Source organism: Nanorana parkeri, unplaced genomic scaffold (assembly GCF_000935625.1).
Source record: "Nanorana parkeri isolate BGI_ZX_2015 unplaced genomic scaffold, ASM93562v1 scaffold297, whole genome shotgun sequence".
Lineage (NCBI taxonomy): Eukaryota > Metazoa > Chordata > Amphibia > Anura > Dicroglossidae > Nanorana > Nanorana parkeri.
In genome coordinates this window covers 746,012-763,720 of record NW_017306565.1, presented here as the reverse complement: position 1 = coordinate 763,720, position 17,709 = coordinate 746,012, and the positions used below count along the sequence as shown (strand labels likewise).

General features: G+C 42.2%; 1 protein-coding gene across 2 annotated transcripts in view; it reads left to right on the top strand.

Annotated features, from left to right (window-relative positions):
• Positions 1–17,709, top strand: part of LOC108788004 (leucine-rich repeat-containing protein 4C) — a 246,154-nt gene that overhangs the window by 136,256 nt on the left and 92,189 nt on the right. The gene's annotated exons all lie outside the window — the stretch shown is intronic.

The window sequence follows — 17,709 nt, the reverse complement described above, 5'->3', positions numbered from 1 at the left end:
GGGGTGAGGTTGTACCCTGCCCCCCCCCCCCCCAAACCTTGTCTGCCAGCCTTTCAGGGAGGATGGCCAGCGGATGGCAAGACTGGAATTACCAGCACCAGTGCCCAATTGTAGCTGGAGAAACTACACGTTATAGTTTCTTATTTGGATGGATGTTTGAAGATGTGATTGTGTAATCTATGGGGTGATATGCCTATATAACTATTATTAGTATTATTATTATTACTATTACATTGAGGGATTGCATTTTTTTTTAATAAACAGCATCTGAGTTTTTCACGTCATTCATCATTTGAGCGTTGTACAATGTACAGTTTCTTTCTAGCTGCATGCTGCTGACTGTAAGGAGCCATTGACCCAGTGCCATGCAGAAAATCTTGAGAGATTAAAGAATTTTGTAGCTGACACCCCTTCTGAAAGAACCCTCTTCGTTATAGATGGTGGAATGCAGTGAGGGAGTAAGCCTTTTTGTAGCCATTGTGCGACTCGGGATCAGCATTCCTGAGGTTGACACGCACCCCCTGAGAGGACCCTTTTAATTTGGCCTTTTGTACCGGAGCTCCCTCCTGCCTTTGCTCTTTCCTTTTCTTTTCCAGAGCAGTGTGTGAACTGTATCCATTTGTTGTGTTGCAGGACGAGGCAAGGTTGCAGGGTGAGAGACCTGCTTGGATAGGCTGGTCCGTTTGGTACACGCCAATGAATTATTGTTGTAGGAGATGGTGTAATTTCAGGGGAAAGCCTTTATGGGGTAATTACTGCGGTGACCAGCAGCATCTGTCTTGACAGAACACTCCGGGGTCATGTCTATGCATTAACATAAACGTTGCCTGGGTTCAAAGAATGCTAAAGATTTATGAGGCAGAATTGACATTTTTCACATGGCCTGTTTTGGCCAACAGCCAGTACCCGGGGCATCGACGGGCCAAATTGACCGGCCAGCCTCATTCTCAGCACAATGAATGAAAACTCTCCCTTGGCCAGTCATTAATAACTCATTTGGTCTGCATGCTAAAGAGTGTTGGTATTGATGGAAGAATGTCATCTTAGAATCGTCTTCTATTGTCTTCTGTTAAAATGGAAAAGGTGTCTGGCCATTGAAAATGGTTACATTGTAATAATGCACATTATTAAATGTAACTAATTTATCTTTCATCTACTTGCACAGGAAGAGCTGTAAATATGGAATCCAGTACCTTGTACCCTGACAAACTATGCTAATGGTTGACTTTTCTTGGTGGGACATCACTGCTTTCTAATCTGTGATTGTCTACACCAGTGGTTGTCAACCTGTCAGATATAGGGGGCCTCAACTGCGGAACTTCGGCCCCTGACACTACCCAAGGGCCTTCATAATGTTCTGTATATGTAATTCTAAAGAAGACTGTCAGACTGCAGACATACTAGAGGAAATGTTAGCCACAGACTGTGGACATGCTACAGGTTTGCTTGGAGACTAAAGGCATGCTCCAGAAGACAGGGAGAGCCTGGGGACATGGTTGCATAAGTCTAGCAGAACCCATTGATCTTACCACATTACAAATCAATGCTCCCACTCTAGGCTATTGGGCTCCAGGAGCTGAACAAGAACTACCAGTGGGCCGATTGTGGCCTTTGGGCTGCAGGATAGGCACTAAGGGGTCTACAGAAAACATTCATTATAGGAATTATCTCATACACAGGCCAATCACTATCTAACGCTGACTCCCTGCGAGTAAGCATTGCTACTAGTGATGAGCAAACTGGCCTGGGTTTGGTTTGCTTGGGCATTCACCAAACCCAGCCAGAAAACTGGATTCGAAAAACATCCAAGCAAACTGAACTCATAGCCCTCTGTGTCCTAGCAACCAATGCAACACAGTGCTATTGGTTGCTAGAACACTAGAGACTGGGTCGCAATGATGCATAGCATCATTGGTTGCTTGGATGCAGGCGGGTGGACTAAAACAGCTAGTGATGCTGTGGGGGTCACCAACGTCTTAGCAACCAATGGCCGCTGACAGCCCTACAGCTTCATAGGTTGTTATAGTGCACTATCTGCATCTTAGCGACCAATGATGCTGTGCAACTCAGTCACCAGTTATCCAATGAACACTACACAGCATCATTGGCTGCTTAGACACTGGCAGCCCCATAGCTTCATAGGTTGTTATGGTGCATCCTAGCAACCAGGGACACTGTGCAACCCAGCCACTAGCATCCTAGCAACTAATGATGCTGTGCAGGTTTCATGGCATCTTTGGTTGCTAGGACACAGATGGAGATTCAGTATGTGGGCAAACTGGCCAAAATGCCCATTCTGCGAACTGTGAACAACTTCAGTTTTAGTCAAACTCATGGTCATCCCTAGGGGTTACTTAGCACTAAATCTGAGCTGAAGCTGTCATAAGCAGAGATGCTACGAATAGCAAGTTTCCCTATTCACATCAGGCCCATTTACAGGGAAGCTTACCCCGTGCACCGCCATAGTGGCAGTTCAAAAGCAATTATTGTGAAGTTACCCATAGCAACCAGTCAGATTATATGCTGTATTAATCGGACATCAGTGAATTCTAATTGGCCCTGCACTGAGAAATAAGCACTCAAAAATGAAGAACTATTTACTGAATAAGGCTAAAAGCATTACTTGTTAGTTATAATATATTTAGCACTTTGCAACATAATACCGAACACGGCTCCAAATGTGTGATAATGTATTTGCTAGCCGCACGCACGAACATGAGGTAGGTGCAAAAACTGCAAAAATGGGCAATGTATTACAGAAATAGCTTTTATTTCAATAGGTAACAATGGGAACATCTCTCTACATACCAGCATACCCCTAACCCTTTTAAGCCGCTCAGCACCATTACTGCACTAAGAATTTAGAACAGATCTAGTATTTGTGTCCACCTATGTGTCCTGTTTAATGTAGAGTTTGAGTTAGTAGAACAAGTAGAAATGTGAAGCCTCTAAGGGTGCCCATACACCTTATAACCATCGCAAGACAAAAGTCTTGCAATGGTTGTAAGTTCATTAAAAGCTCGTACAATCTACCCATCTTGGACAGGCAGATCGTACTTGCGATCATCTCAAGCCCGCCCTCTTGAGGGGTGGGCTTGCGATGACTGCAATGAGGGGCAGGCTTCCGATGACTGCAAACGGACAGTGTGCGCATGTGCACACCGGCCCGTTTGGCAGTTGTTGAACAAGCAGGCCACTCAAGCCTGCTTGTTCGACGGAAGACGTGCGACCGTACAGTAGAAACGCACTCGCACGCCTTCCATACACTTTGCGATTATCGCACGATCGCGGGATTTCCCGCGATTCTCGTACTATAATCGTAAAGTATGGGCACCTTAAGGGCTAGTTCACACCAGAAACTGCATCACAACTGCGTGCGTCTGCGCAGTTGCATTGTGATCCGTTTTGATGCATTTTGACGCGTTTGTGATGTTTTTTGATGCGTTTTTTCACCTTGCATGTCCCTGGATGATGCCACAATCAATTCTGTTTGTTTTTTTGTAAGCGTTCAGTTGCGTTTCAGTGCATTTTGATGCGTTTCGTGCAGTTAGATGCAGGTAAAATAGGACAAGCAGTACTTTTTCTGACTTCATCTGAACGGAGTGCAATGGTGTGAATTGAGCACAAGAAAGCCCATAGGAAAGCATTGTGATGTATTTTGACTCCAGCAATCAAAAAAAGCGGACTGCATCACAACTGCATATGGTGTGAACTGGCCCTAAATCTCTGCATTGCACAGCAGACAGTTTGTAGTTTCAAAGGCTGCCATTGTGTTTGGTGGTAGTGGCTGGAGGACAGTATATTGTTGTGAATACTAACTTTGAGGGCTAGTGATAGGGGTCCATTGACTGTGTGATGTGCACCATATACAATCATGGATGTTTGAGTTGTATATACATATCTATATCTCATCTACATGACATACCAACCGATCAGGTTTGTGTTTCCTGCAGCCTGTTCATTCAAGAGATCATTTTTAAATGGTTACTATGAGCTGCCGCCTTTTATCATGAACTGCTCTCTGCCCATTGATTATTCCCTATGGATGGGATAGTAAATTCTTGTGTTTAGTATTCCAAATAGTACTGAAAGTCAGTGTCTATCTATCTATCTATCTATCTATCTATCTATCTATCTATCTATCTATCTATCTATCTATCTATCTATCTATCTATCTATCTATCTTATATCCTTTTATATCCTATCCACCATGGGTGATTTACAGCCCAATAAAAGCAAGTATTCCGCAGCCAATGGTCATGGATGAAACATCTGAAATCAGCATTTATATGTCAGTGTTTTTGTATCTTATCTATGAACAGTCTGTATCTGCAGAGTAAGTAGGGAGTACAGTGGTTGTGCTTGCAGTGATGGTATTGTAATGTTACACTCAGGTGAGGTTGCTGGTATTTGAGCTGAAACTGAAGCAAGAGGATTGAGGGTGCGCAGAGGAGCAACAGAAAGAGAAGGGATGTTACAGATCTATCCATTTTCTAATTGTTTGATCAATTAGCACACAGATATCTTTCTTTCTTTCTTTCTTTCTTTCTTTCTTTCTTTCTTTCTTTCTTTCTTTCTTTCTATCTATCTATCTATCTCTTACTCTATTATCTATCTATCTATCTATCTATCTATCTATCTATCTATCTATCTATCTATCTATGTCTATCTCTAACTCTCTGCATCTGATTCTTCACCATTGTCATAGCCACTTGTCATCCATAAGACAGATCCTGTGCACTGTATGGGGTGCTGCATTCTGCATAATATAACATGGAATACTCATACAATTTACAACCTTTTTGTAAAACTCAATAATTTCTGGCTCTGCTGTGAGTTACTCAGGAATATAATGCACATCACAGCGTCTGCATAATGGTAATGTGACAATCATTGTGTTATAGTGAATCTTTTTCACACACGGTGCTGTAGATAAGATGGAAACAATGTATCAGTCACTTTTACGTCTTATCCCATGCCATTAATCAGCAGTGCAAAAGGCGGTCCGGGCGTATTCTAGCCTCACAGGGGAGGGCTGCTTAGGGTGGTCTGGACAGTCATCTATCCCTGGATGTAATTTTCAAAATGGCAGCAGCGAGAGTGAATTTAGTATTACATTGTAATATACATCTGAACACTGACAAGCTTGGGTTCATTCGTCTGTCTGCAAACAGGCTCCTTTCAGTCGCTGTCCAACCCTTCTCCTTTACCATAAATATATGGTCAGCCAAAGTGCGACGCCGAAAAAGCCCCGTTGGGGTTAACAAGGACCCCCAGGCGTAGCGAATCAGGGGGACCCTTGCACATTGACATACTGAAGAAGCAGTGAATGAGCTCAGTGCTTCAAAGGTCGCATGTGTCTCCGGCTACAATGGCTGCTCTGTTTTCCAGGGACTCTGGTGAATGGGCATTGATAGTGGTGCTGAGTTTATAATGATCGGCTCCATGGTTTGTGAATGTGCAGATTATTCAGTGTGGGCCGTCATAATGGCAGGCTCTCTGCTGCAGAAATATAGATCATATAATCACGTTATGTCGGAATCTCCTCATTGGCTCTCTGTGTTGTAAATTCTCACCTATATAAAGAGAAGGGGCTTGTTTTAAAATCGGCTTCAGCTAAAATCATAGTCACATAGTTAGTTAGGTTGAAAAAAGACACAAGTTAATTGAGTTCAACCTGTAGATAATCCCTCATCATAAACCATTTTTTATTACTTTCTATGCAGTAACTGTGATGGTTAAAGTGAAAGTCCACATCCTGACAATGATAAAGTATATGCATAGGCAAACCTTTTTGGGCGGGATACATTAGGGAAGAATTTGATCCCCCTGTCAAGTTTTTATTGCTGTCTTTGTCCATGCTGGGTATATTCATCTTCATCGTTTTTTCCCGAAGTCCATTTTCACCAAGATGGAAAGTGATGAAAAAATACACAGGGCTTTTCTAAAAAAGGGTAAAGAGTTTGGCGAAGGCAGGAGAAGTGAACAATCCGACTTGGAAACATTCTCCAATTCAGCTCACTTTCCAGTTCAGCTATGATGTCCTAGATTGTTCACTTCTCCTGCCTTCTCCAAACTCGTCACCCCTTTGTGAATAACCCTTACAGTTTTTCAATGCTGACACTTGTTCTAGACAACAACCCCCATCCTTCCCCCTGTGTCACGAGTTCCTACATGGTGTCTATTTCAGGAGTGAGGTATTTCCTGGTACTTTGAAGAGATTTCCTCTCACTTCCTGTTACATCTCTAGTATAGTCGTGCTTGGATATGTTTCATTCTCGGTCAGTCCGGGCAAACAGGCCGCAAATTGGCAAAAAAAACCTAATCTATGTACCATTGAAGTCATTGGTGACCGAATTTATGTGGGCTGTCCATACCACACCCCCATTGCTAAATGATGGCTGGGTTGGGATATCAATGGCTTAGTGGTTAGCACTTTCACCTTGCAACACTGGGGTTCCCCGGTTCAAATCCTGCCATGGGCATGACCTATAGGGAGTTTGCATGCACTCCCTTTGCTTTCATTGGCTTCCTCTAGGAACTCTGGTACACTCCAGACATGTTGGAAGGTGAATTGGCACTGTATGTCTTTGAATACAAGGTGCTCAAGGGCAGGGACTGATGTCAATGTGCCCTATGTAAAGCGCTGTGTTGATTGTCTATATAATTGCCTGTAATAAATATCAATATAACAAGTTCTTTAAGGTTGCAATACAGATAGCTGGTCAGTGTTTATATATATATAGTAAACTCTCTGTTATCTGGTATTCAACTAACCGCAACTCCCATCTAACCAGATAAAAAGAAAATCCCCTATATACTCACTGTTCTTCTGATATGCGGCATGTATTATCCTGGAAACGATTGTGTGCTTATTTGTCTTAATTTGCTTTTGATGACTGCATTTCAATATTAATATGAAGTCAATACAGAGTTTATGTTATGATATGGTACAGTATGGGGTATGGCATTAGACCTATTTTTAATAGTAACTTTCAAGCAACCAGAAACTACATTTATCCCCAAACTGCCAATCCCTGTGGATGCCGGATAACGGGGAGTTTACTGTGTATATATACTGTCAGGTTAATTTGCTCCAATCTAAATTGGCTCTAGTACTGTATGTGAGATAGGGACCTTGAACTGTAAGCTCCTTGAGGGTAGGGACTGATGCTATTGTACAATTTGTAATGTGCTGTGTAATTAGTTAGAACTATATAAAATATGCGAGGTTGGCATTGAATCGGCTCTACCATGGCAGGGTACTATATGTAACACTGCTAAATAATGCATCTCAAGCAAGGATGAACCCTTGAAGCAAACCTAACTAGTTAAAAGCCTGCATGTGTCATCGCAGAGTACTCACTGTGCAATGTTAAATAATAATATATAATATACAATTTATTTATTTTTGCTCACCAAATTCATCGCCCCTCCACACCGATAATGAAGTCTCTATGCTGGCTCGATAGGCTTAAAGTCAGCTTAGCATGATATATTTTTCATGTTAAGTGCATGCATGCTAAGTGGTGTAAGTGTAACACTTCCAGGTATTCATTACCTCTCACAGAGATCACAGTACTCCCCTGACAATGCCATCATCTACTTTTTTTTCTCCAGAAGGACGGCACCATTTTGGTTCAGGCATCATTCAGGGTCACACTTCCTGTACTGAGATGCCGGCTTAGAGATGACACAGTCATATAAGGGCCGGTGCACACCTGGGCGATTTATCGTGTGGTTTGAGTCGCGCGATATGGCGCAAAACACAGATTCCGATTGAAGTCAATGGAAGCTGTTCACACCTTTGCGGTTTGACGCGCAGACAAAATTGCCTGTCGCGCAAAAATATTAATTGGCTATTTTTGGGAGGCTGTAGTGCGGTTTGGGTCCCATAGACATCTCTATGCATTGAAGATCGCGCAACAAACGCACGTTTTTCAATGAACAGTCACGCAAGCGAAAGCCTAACTCCCGGTTCAAACCTGGGCGTTTTGTAGCGCGTTCCTATGCTCTGCAAAACGCTCAAACACCAAAATCCCATTATTTCCTATGGGTATGGTTCACACCTGTGTGTATTACAGGCCGTATGAATGCGCTACAAAACGCCCTACGCCCAAAGAAGTACAGTAGCTTCTTTGGGGCGTATTTGCCACGCGTATCCATTGGGATACAGCCAGGTAGCCCTGGGAAACGTGCGTTTGTCGCGTGTTTTTTTTTACCGCGAAGCGTGGTAAAAAGGCGAGGCGCGAAACGCACAACAAAAGCGCATATTCGATACACCTAGGTGTGAACCCAGCCTTAATCCTGGTGTCTGTGCAGTCCTTCGCTGTGCTCAAAAATGTCTGACACAGATTAGCCCCCGCTGCAGCCTCTCACCTTGTGACGTGCAACAAAGTTACAGTACAATGTTGCAGTCTGATCACTGGAGGAGACTGAGAATATGCTCCCTGCTGCCTGCAGAAGACTGATGACATCACCTTAGCCTAAGCAAAGTAACTTGAGCTCAAGGGCAGCTTTTCGTGTGTTAGAGCCTCTTTGAAAAATTATGCAGCTGTTGCAAGATATATTCAATGCAGACGCATAGATGGGTCCACTTTAAAGTATTGCTCTAAAGACAGGGGTAGGCAAGCTTCGTCCCTCCAGCTGCTGCAGAACTACAAATCCCATGAGACATTGCAAGACTCAGGCATGACTCTCAAAGGCATTATGGAACTTGTAGCTTCACCGCAGCTAGAGTGCCGGAGTTTGCCTGCACTAAGGGATGTTGGATGAAAGGAGTCCTACTTTGAGGCTTGTAAATTTAGATCCTCGGCACTTCGGGCATTGCAAAGATAAAAGAAGACATATAAGAAGACTTAGGGAAATTCATCCTGTCTTAACTGACAAACTGTCATGTTGATCAGTATTGCTTCTGACCTGAAGAAGAAGAGAGGTTCACTCTCCAAAGCTTGTCTTTTATATATTTTGTTAGTCCAATAAGAAAGGTATCATTGCACACTGCAATACTGCGTTTTTTTTTACGTCTTGTCTACTGGACTAATACGGCTTACCCATTTATATTGCACTATATATATATTCACTCCTGTGAAGCAGGCCACTAACCCGCCGAGAATCGTACGATTATCGGCAGGTTTTCCAGCCTGCTTGTTCGACGGAAGACGGTCGCACGCCTTCCATACACTTTGCGATTATCGTACGATCGCAGGATTTCCCGCGATTCTCGTACGATAATCGTACAGTGTATGGGCACCTTAAGAGTTATCACGGGGAAAAGGTGTCTCCACTAAATCTTTATCACCAATCCTTGTTTCCAATTTTCAAAATCAAATTGTCACAGGGATAGAAAGTGAGGTGAAATCTTCTGAACAGGGGCACACACAGCAAAACAAACGTTACAGGGGGTAAACCCTTCCCTATGATATCCAAAACTAAAACAATTTTTGGGGCTGAAATTAAAATTTACCTGTTCCTGTAGTTGGTATAAAAGCAACTTGTACATCAACAGTTAAACTTGGAGTATGCGAGTCCATAAATTAGATGTTGTCAAAACTCACAGATAATGGCATTAATAATGGATTGTATTTTTCTACCAAGCACCGCTCTCAGTTCCACTGGTTTGCGTGGAGAGTTTTTGTTTGCAAATTGCTCTGTTGCTGGTTGATTTATTCTCCTTCATTTTTATTTTCTAAATCTGAGATCATCTCCATAATACCGGATTATGCACATGAAGTGGCATTGCTGTAAGTCTGAAACTAGCATCCATATATTTAATTAGTGTTATTGAGGATACTTTCAGGAATATGTTATAGCGCGTCAGCCATACCATGCCTCATGAAAGGGAAGTGAGAATTCTCCAGAGCTTCCACTAAAAGATATTGAGTTGGCCAATGAAAGGGATATATTATGTTCTGGGGACCAATGGGTCGCATCATTGATTGTACCTTAAAGGAACACTGCAGTCCAGTTTCAAAAGTGGACCTTTAATAAAAGTCTGGATGACGCAATATACAGCACAAATCTTTAAAAATCTGACCTTTGCCAGGTCTGACCTTTGCCAGGTCTGACCTTTGCCAGGTCTATAGGTCTGCTTTGTCTCTATAGGTCTGCTTTGTCTCTATAGGTCTACTTTGTCTCTATAGGTCATCATTGTATCTATAGGTCTGCTCTGTCTCTATAGGCCTTCTTTGTATCTATAGGTCTCCTTCGTCTCTATAGGTCTTCATTCTATCTATAGGTCTGCTTTGTCTCTATAGGCCTTCATTGTATCTATAGGTCTGCTTTGTCTCTATAGGCCTTCATTGTATCTATAGGTCTGCTTTGTCTCTATATGCCTTCATTGTATCTATAGGTCTGCTTTGTCTCTATAGGCCTTCATTGTATCTATAGGTCTGCTTTGTCTCTATATGCCTTCATTGTATCTATAGGTCTGCTTTGTCTCTATAGGTATTCATTGTATCTATAGGGCTGCTTTGTTTCTATAGTTCGTCATTGTATCTATAGGTCTGCTATCTCTCTATAAGCCCGCTTTGTCTCTATAGGTCTTTATTGTATCTATAGGTCTGCTTTGTCTCTATAGGTCCGCTTTGTCTCTACATGTCTTTATTGTATCTATAGGTCTGCTTTGTCTCTACATGTCTTTTTTGTATCTATAGGTCTGCTTTCTCTCTATAGATCTTCTTTGTCTCTATAAGTCTACATTGTATCTATAGGTCTGCTTTGTCTCTATAGGTATACATTGTATCTATACGTCTTCATTGTATCTATAGGTCTGATTTCTCTCTATAGGTCTGCTTTGTCTCTATAAGTCTACATTGTATCTATAGGTCTGTTTTGTCTCTAAATGTCTACATTGTATCTATAGGTCTGTTTTGTCTTTTCTGGGTCTGCTTTACAAGTGTTTCTGTGCCGGATGGCAGAAGTGAAGACTGCAGATTTTCAGAGACCCAGATGAGCACAATCCCGATGCTTCATTTGTACCAGTCTGCCACTGCCAGCGACCTGTCCACCCTGAATGATTTTAAATGTTTTCCATTTGATGGAATAAGCCTTTAAAAAGGTTCTGGCCCTTCTGTATGTGATGTTTATCTCCTACCCCAATTGGTATTGGCATAAGAAAGAGCGTTCACCTAGACGCCTTCACTCCTTGATGAATGGGTCGTATCCAGGGATTCACTGAATCGGAATTGATTGCACCCGTTTGCCTTAATGCAATTTGCACCTGTGCAGACAATTAGGCAAATGTGTTTAAATATCACATACACGGGCTATGATCTGCAAAATGCAGTAACCCCTACTAGCCAATCAGGTTTAGTTGTTTACCAAGTCAGTTAAAGATGAGCCCTGAGTGGTTGATTGGTTGCCCTGATTTGTTGTTATGCTTTACTGCACTACACGTTATGCTCAGTATCATTAAAGAATAAACATACAGATGAATGATTTGTAAAACTTAAAGGGAACTTTCACCCAGATCCTCAAAAATAAAGTAAAGGCACCTTTAAAAATGTTGGTAAATTACAAAATAAAAATATATATTTACTGATATATTTACTGACTCCAAGCTGTAGAGGGACTACAAATCTCAGCAATACATTGTACAGCAATGCAGAATACAGGGATTTAAGCAATAGCTTCTTTGCTATCTGCAGGCTTTTTTTTTTAGTATTCTGACAGGTGCAGTCATCAGAATAAATTAAAATAAAGGCATAAGAATGCATAGCTAGATTCCTATTGGCTATTACACTTTGCAATAGCCAATAGCAAACTAGCTATTGCACCCGCCTTTTGCTGCTTTCAATCACCAGAAGAGGACCTGATAGAAACATCTCAGCAATACATTAAAGAGCAGTGCAGAATAGCACCAGCTATAGAGGACTACAAATCTCAGCAAAACATTAAAGAGCAATGCAGAATAGCACCAGCTATAGAGGACTACAAATCCCAGCAATACATTATACAGCAATGCAGAATAATATGAAGCTACATACTCTGTGCTGCTTTTGGGTGCCGGCTTGATGTCTCCAGGGTCTCAAGGGGGCTGTGGAAGGTCTCACGGGCAGGTGTGGGCAGCAGAAGTGCTGTAAGCAGCACTGCATGGTTCCCCTATAAAGGAGGGGGAGATGCGTGAGCCGGCGCTGTAAAAAGGCACAGTATGGTTCACAGGAAGTCTCCCGAGGTCCCTAGCAAGTGCGGGACCACTTCAGTTAAAAAAATTAAAACACAGGTATCGGCTTTTAGTATCGGGGCATTTTCACAAGTACTCGTGAAAATGCCCATTATTGGCACTGATACCAACACTGGTATCGGTATTGGTGCATCCCTATTACAAAGTCTTTGACACGTTTAACTTTTACCATGAATGTATACCAACTGTGCATTTAGCTGCTTACCTGGAGTGTAGCTTTAAACAGGCCCAGTATAGGTTACAGTCTTCTACTGATTGACATGCAGTGCATGTCTGAAACCACACATGGAGAAAAAGGCTCGGGCCTCCATCCTCAGCACTCACTCAGTATAGAGGAAGAGTGATTTAATGAATAAAGAGCACAAATCCATATTTCACTTTGATTTCCCAATGACATTTTATCATGTCGACGTTTCAATGTAATTAGTTTGCAGAAAGCGGCTCCATTCATTCTCCTTTATTTACATGCTGTGTATCTCATCTGCACAGAGTGCTCTATACATCGAAGTGAGATCCATATAAGAGAGTGCAAAGAGCTGCACTCTAAAGTAACATACAGTATAAGAACCCATCAGAGATTATTTAATTGATTTGAGAATGCTGATTGGTTGCTATAGGTAAAATCATCCATCTACCCATTTTATGTAGCGTTATCCTGTGGAAAATGGAGTGAGTGACAGAGGAACATAATCCCACCAGCATCTCTTGGTTCTTCCCAGTTGGTCATTTCTTCTGGAAATAGACTGCCTAGGACAAGTACTGTATATAATTGGTGACCAGACCTACTCAACTGGCATCTCTTGATGAAGTCTTGGGCAATGGATGTTTACTTTACATGTTTCATAACTACATGAATTTACATTAGGAGCAAGGGTTAAATGCTTGTTTTGGCTCTGTAAGTCTGTTTTGCCTCTATAGGTTTGCTTTGTCTCTATGGGTCTACACTCTTTCTATAGGTATAGACTGTATCTATAGGTCTACACTGCTTCTATAGGTCAGCTTTATCACTGCAGGTCTATACTGTCTGTATAGGTCTGTTTTGTATAAGTCTTCTTTGACTCTATAATTCTGTTTTGTCTCTATAGGCCAACACTGTCTCTATAGGTCTATTTTGTATCTCTAGGTCTGCTTTGTCTCTGTAGGGTCAGTTTTGTATCTGTAGATCTTCCCTGGGGCCTCTTGCCAGCTGGCCATGTCTTCTGGAATAAGACTTCCTAGAGCATCTACTGTATATACGGTGGCCATATACTGTATACAGTAGATGCTCTAGTGTATATATGGTGACCATACCTACTCAATTGACATCTCTTGATCAAGTCTTTGGCAAAGGATGTCCTACACTATAACCACATGAAATTACATTGGGTACAAAGGTTAAATGCTCATTTTTGTCTAGGGGGAAACATAAATAGCCGTTTTACTTACCCTTTCCTTTGTTTCCATGGCTTCTTCTCAACTACGTGGCCAGCCCCCCAAAGCCACTTCTCTTCAGTGCTCTGGTGGCCGCAAGGGCTCTTACGTCATCACATAGGATGCAGAACCAGCAGTCCTGCTTTGTAAGCAAGGATGCCGAGGGCCCACCCACAACCCAAAGTATCGAAGAGAAGAGGAGAGATCGCCAGCCGTTGGGAATGTGGGATAAAGTAAGTAAAACCTGTTTCCTCTAGACAAAATTGAGCATTTAACCCTTGTACTGCAGGAGGAGCTCTACTGCAAAGGAAACTTGACTTCAACCGAAGTTCAGCTTTAATGTAATTTTATCTTCCTATCAGGTTCTTTTTAAAGGGGCAACACCAATCAAACCCTAATTACATACTTCTGTTTTAAGACTGATTTCACCTGGTGTATGAAAACACAATAAACGGTCAACGCTCAAATAATTTTATGAGCTTAAATGGAAAATGATCTAATGACCTTTGAAGAACAGTAAAAGTCATATAAGGTTTTCTTTTCTTTTTTTGTATTTTCCCTTAAAACATTGCATTTCTTTGATCGTTTACATTAGACTCGTTTCAGAAAATGGAATGAACATGGACGAATGCTGTCGATTGGCAGAGATTTCACACCACGACCCCCCTGGCTTTTATTCCACCGTATCCATTACATTTGTAACATAACCAGTTAGCGCTATCACAGTTACCAGGTTTATCTTAACTCAAGGGAGGCTTGGTACCCCGCCGCTGGTTTATATATTCCAGGTAGTAAACACGGTACTTTGTTCTGAGAGCAGTTTCAGGATTAGATGAAGGCGAATGTATATGCCAGCAAGGTAATTTCATGATAGATGGTGTTTACCTTCCATAAGGAATAATTAGATATACATACAGAAGTGGGCTTCTATATATAGAGACAGATAAGGCAGTACTGCTTCCATTGGATAGATAACATATTCCCATTATAATGCACTCTCATAACGCCGTTGGTATTTGCAATATGATGGTTTTATATTGGGAAGAAAGGGTATTATACCGTCACCCGTGGTCCCTTAGCAATAACTCTGGGGGTAGCTGCTTAGCCAGTTACTATTTTATTAGAATTTCTGTTCTGTCATTCAAGTTTGGAAGAATGGTCTCAATAACTATATCTTGTGCTTGGCTTTTAATGTAAAGGATGTAAAAAAAAAAATATATATATATACATACATACACACTCCAGGCAGCAGAAACAATAGGCAGGACATGGACCTCCTGCAAAGGACAGTTCGGTTTCGGTTAAAGCAGATGTAAACCCATAGGCAATATTTAATGTATTTGCATTAGAAGCAGCAGTAATTCAAATAAAGCTCACCTCATTTCCTGGCTGGAGGACACCCAACATCATCTAGCTTTTTCTTTCTTAGCCTGACTGTCCCTGACTCACCCCTTTCATTCATTGGATTTCAGTTCTTTCAATCATGGAGACACAGCATCAAATGTGGGTATTACCTAGGGTAGTATGCATGCAAATGCAGTCTGCCTAGGAATGCCCACTCCTCTAGACTGACATCCACCCACCAAGGAAATGTTATATTTGCATAATTAGAGCCAGTCCACTGCTACTGCAGTAACTTTGCCTAGGCTAAGATGATGCCATCAGTCTGCTGCAGTCAGGAGGAAGCAGTTTCCTCTCCTCCAGTGATCAGACGGTAACATTGTAACTATGTAGCAAGCCAACAGGTGAGAGGCTGCAGCAGGATCTGATCTGTGTCAGACATATATGAACAAGAACCACAGAGGCGCCAGGATTTACATCACTATGTTATCTCTGAGCCACCATCTCAGTCCAGGAAGTCGATGTTGACCCTGGGTGATGCCTGAACAAAGATGGTTCTGTCCTTCTGCAGAGAAAATCATTGTTGGGGGGAGTACTATAATACCATGAGAGGTAATGAAATCTGAGTAGTATTTGTCATAGTGCGTGCTCTATTCATAGGGATTGGTGTACTTATGTAACAAAGTATCACCTTTTACTTCTCCCCAGCACCCGCTGTTACCGGAGGCTGCATGAGTCCCTATCACACATTTCTGGAGTTTTAGTGGAATAAACTGATAAGATTAAATCTCCTCTTCCCACTTTCTCATCTGAGTAGAGATAAAACAGCACACACATCCTGGGCTATACTTGTGTGGTGTCACAGTTTCCATAGCAATCCCGGCTACACCAACTTGTTGTCTATGATGTTTAGACGATCCTCAAGATGAAATTTCTATGTAAATCTGGACAGGGAGAAAGAAAGAGAAAAAAAAAATCCAAAGCGAATGATTGTTTGTTAACTGGTGTATATAGATATGTAGGCTTGGTCTTTATGCTTAATATAATTGCTGAGCATCTCTTTGTTAGCTGCTTTGTGTGATTCATCAAAACCTGTTTTTGAAACATATGGTATTACTGCATTGTTCTATCTATATCCTTCTGTCTATTCCATTGTCACAGAGTCATCATCTACACTATGTGCCATGCTGAACAGCAGTGTGTGTATCTGTCAGTCTATCACATCCCTCTCTCTTCCCTGCCCCTCCCTCACCCTCTCTCTTCTCTGCCCCTCCCTCACCCTCTCTTCTCCCCATCTCTTTCCTGTCTCTTCTCTCTCCCTAGTCTCCTATCTCTTGCAGCTCGGGCCTGACATAGGTGACTGATGCCTCAGACACAGTTCCGGGGTTTGTTATAACGGTGCCTTCAAGGACCTGGAAACCTATTGGTTTTCCATATGGTTGTGTTATTTATATATTTGGAGTATTTAATTAAAAAGCAACTGTGGCCAATTGAACTCCACCCAGGTTTAATGGCATTGTGTCAGCTGGGAAGTTTGTATTGGGGGTCCAGCAGTGGCTGTTAGAAGGAGCAGGCTACTTCTGAAACACCCCGGTCAAGTAATTTAAACAAAAAAAAAACAGACAGGTAGGGCACGTCAGTGCAAAGCCTTGCCAAGGTCCTGTGCCAAGATGAACCCCTGTGTGCATGTGTGGGAGTTACATCATCCCGGTCCGGCCAATCAAGAGGCCAGAGACATCTAACCTTGAAGAAGAGCTGGAGAAGGTGGAAGTTCCAGCAAGCGAGGAGACTGCTGACATCATAGCACTAGAGGGGATCGCCTGCATGGTATGTCTGCCATAATTGCATATAAGCACATTATGGCAAACACCATCAGGAACCCAACATTTCAATTCTGTGTTGGCAACCTGCTAGCACTCTAAGATTGTATAATTGGTTTGGCTACATTCACCTTACCTTTTCTGAAGTTGTCATGAGATCTCAGCTAAAAATGAATTGTGCTTTTATCCTTCAGTTGAGATCATATAACCAAGTGCCATGGCCTTGATGTAGGCAGCCAGCACTGTAAGGAGCTTAAAGACAGACCCAGAGAGACTGAGCGGAGGGGCTGCATGACTGGGGGAAGGAATAGTCCATGGAGAAGGGGTTAAATTAAAAAATGGGAATCATGTCCCGCCCGCCCTCCCCTAATTTTTTGCAGTTGGAATGGTTGTTTATGTCACGGCAGCTTGGCGGGTTAAGGGGTCGTTGGGGTTACAGAAATGTGAATCGATTACAAAGTGGGGGGGGCATCAGTTGGTATGGTGCTCCCTCCCCCTGTTGGTGTCGGTAGTTGTCGGGGGCCTGGCCCCTTGAAACATTAGAAGCAGTATCTGTCATTGAGCTGGTGTGGGTGAGGCTGAGGACATGAGAGCGGTTTTTAGTAGAGGCCTTATTTTGGCTGATGGGCACCCAAAGACCCCTTCTCGGATCCAACAGTCATTCAGATTATTTATTTGTATGTTATTTTGGTTATTATGTTGGTAACTGTTCAAATATGGTATGTTTAATAAAGGGCTGCTGTGGCCATTTAAATCCATGTCGCGCAGTCCGTGTGTTCACTGAGGTTTTCAATAGAGGGACGTAATTGACGAATCCATCAGTCATGCATTATTTTCTCAAAGAAAAGCATCTATATTATCCCTTCTGTTAATGTATATTTCTCAATCATAGCCAGCCTGTTAACACTTAAGAATAGGTCCACCAAATATATATATTCTTGGGGGGGGGGGGGG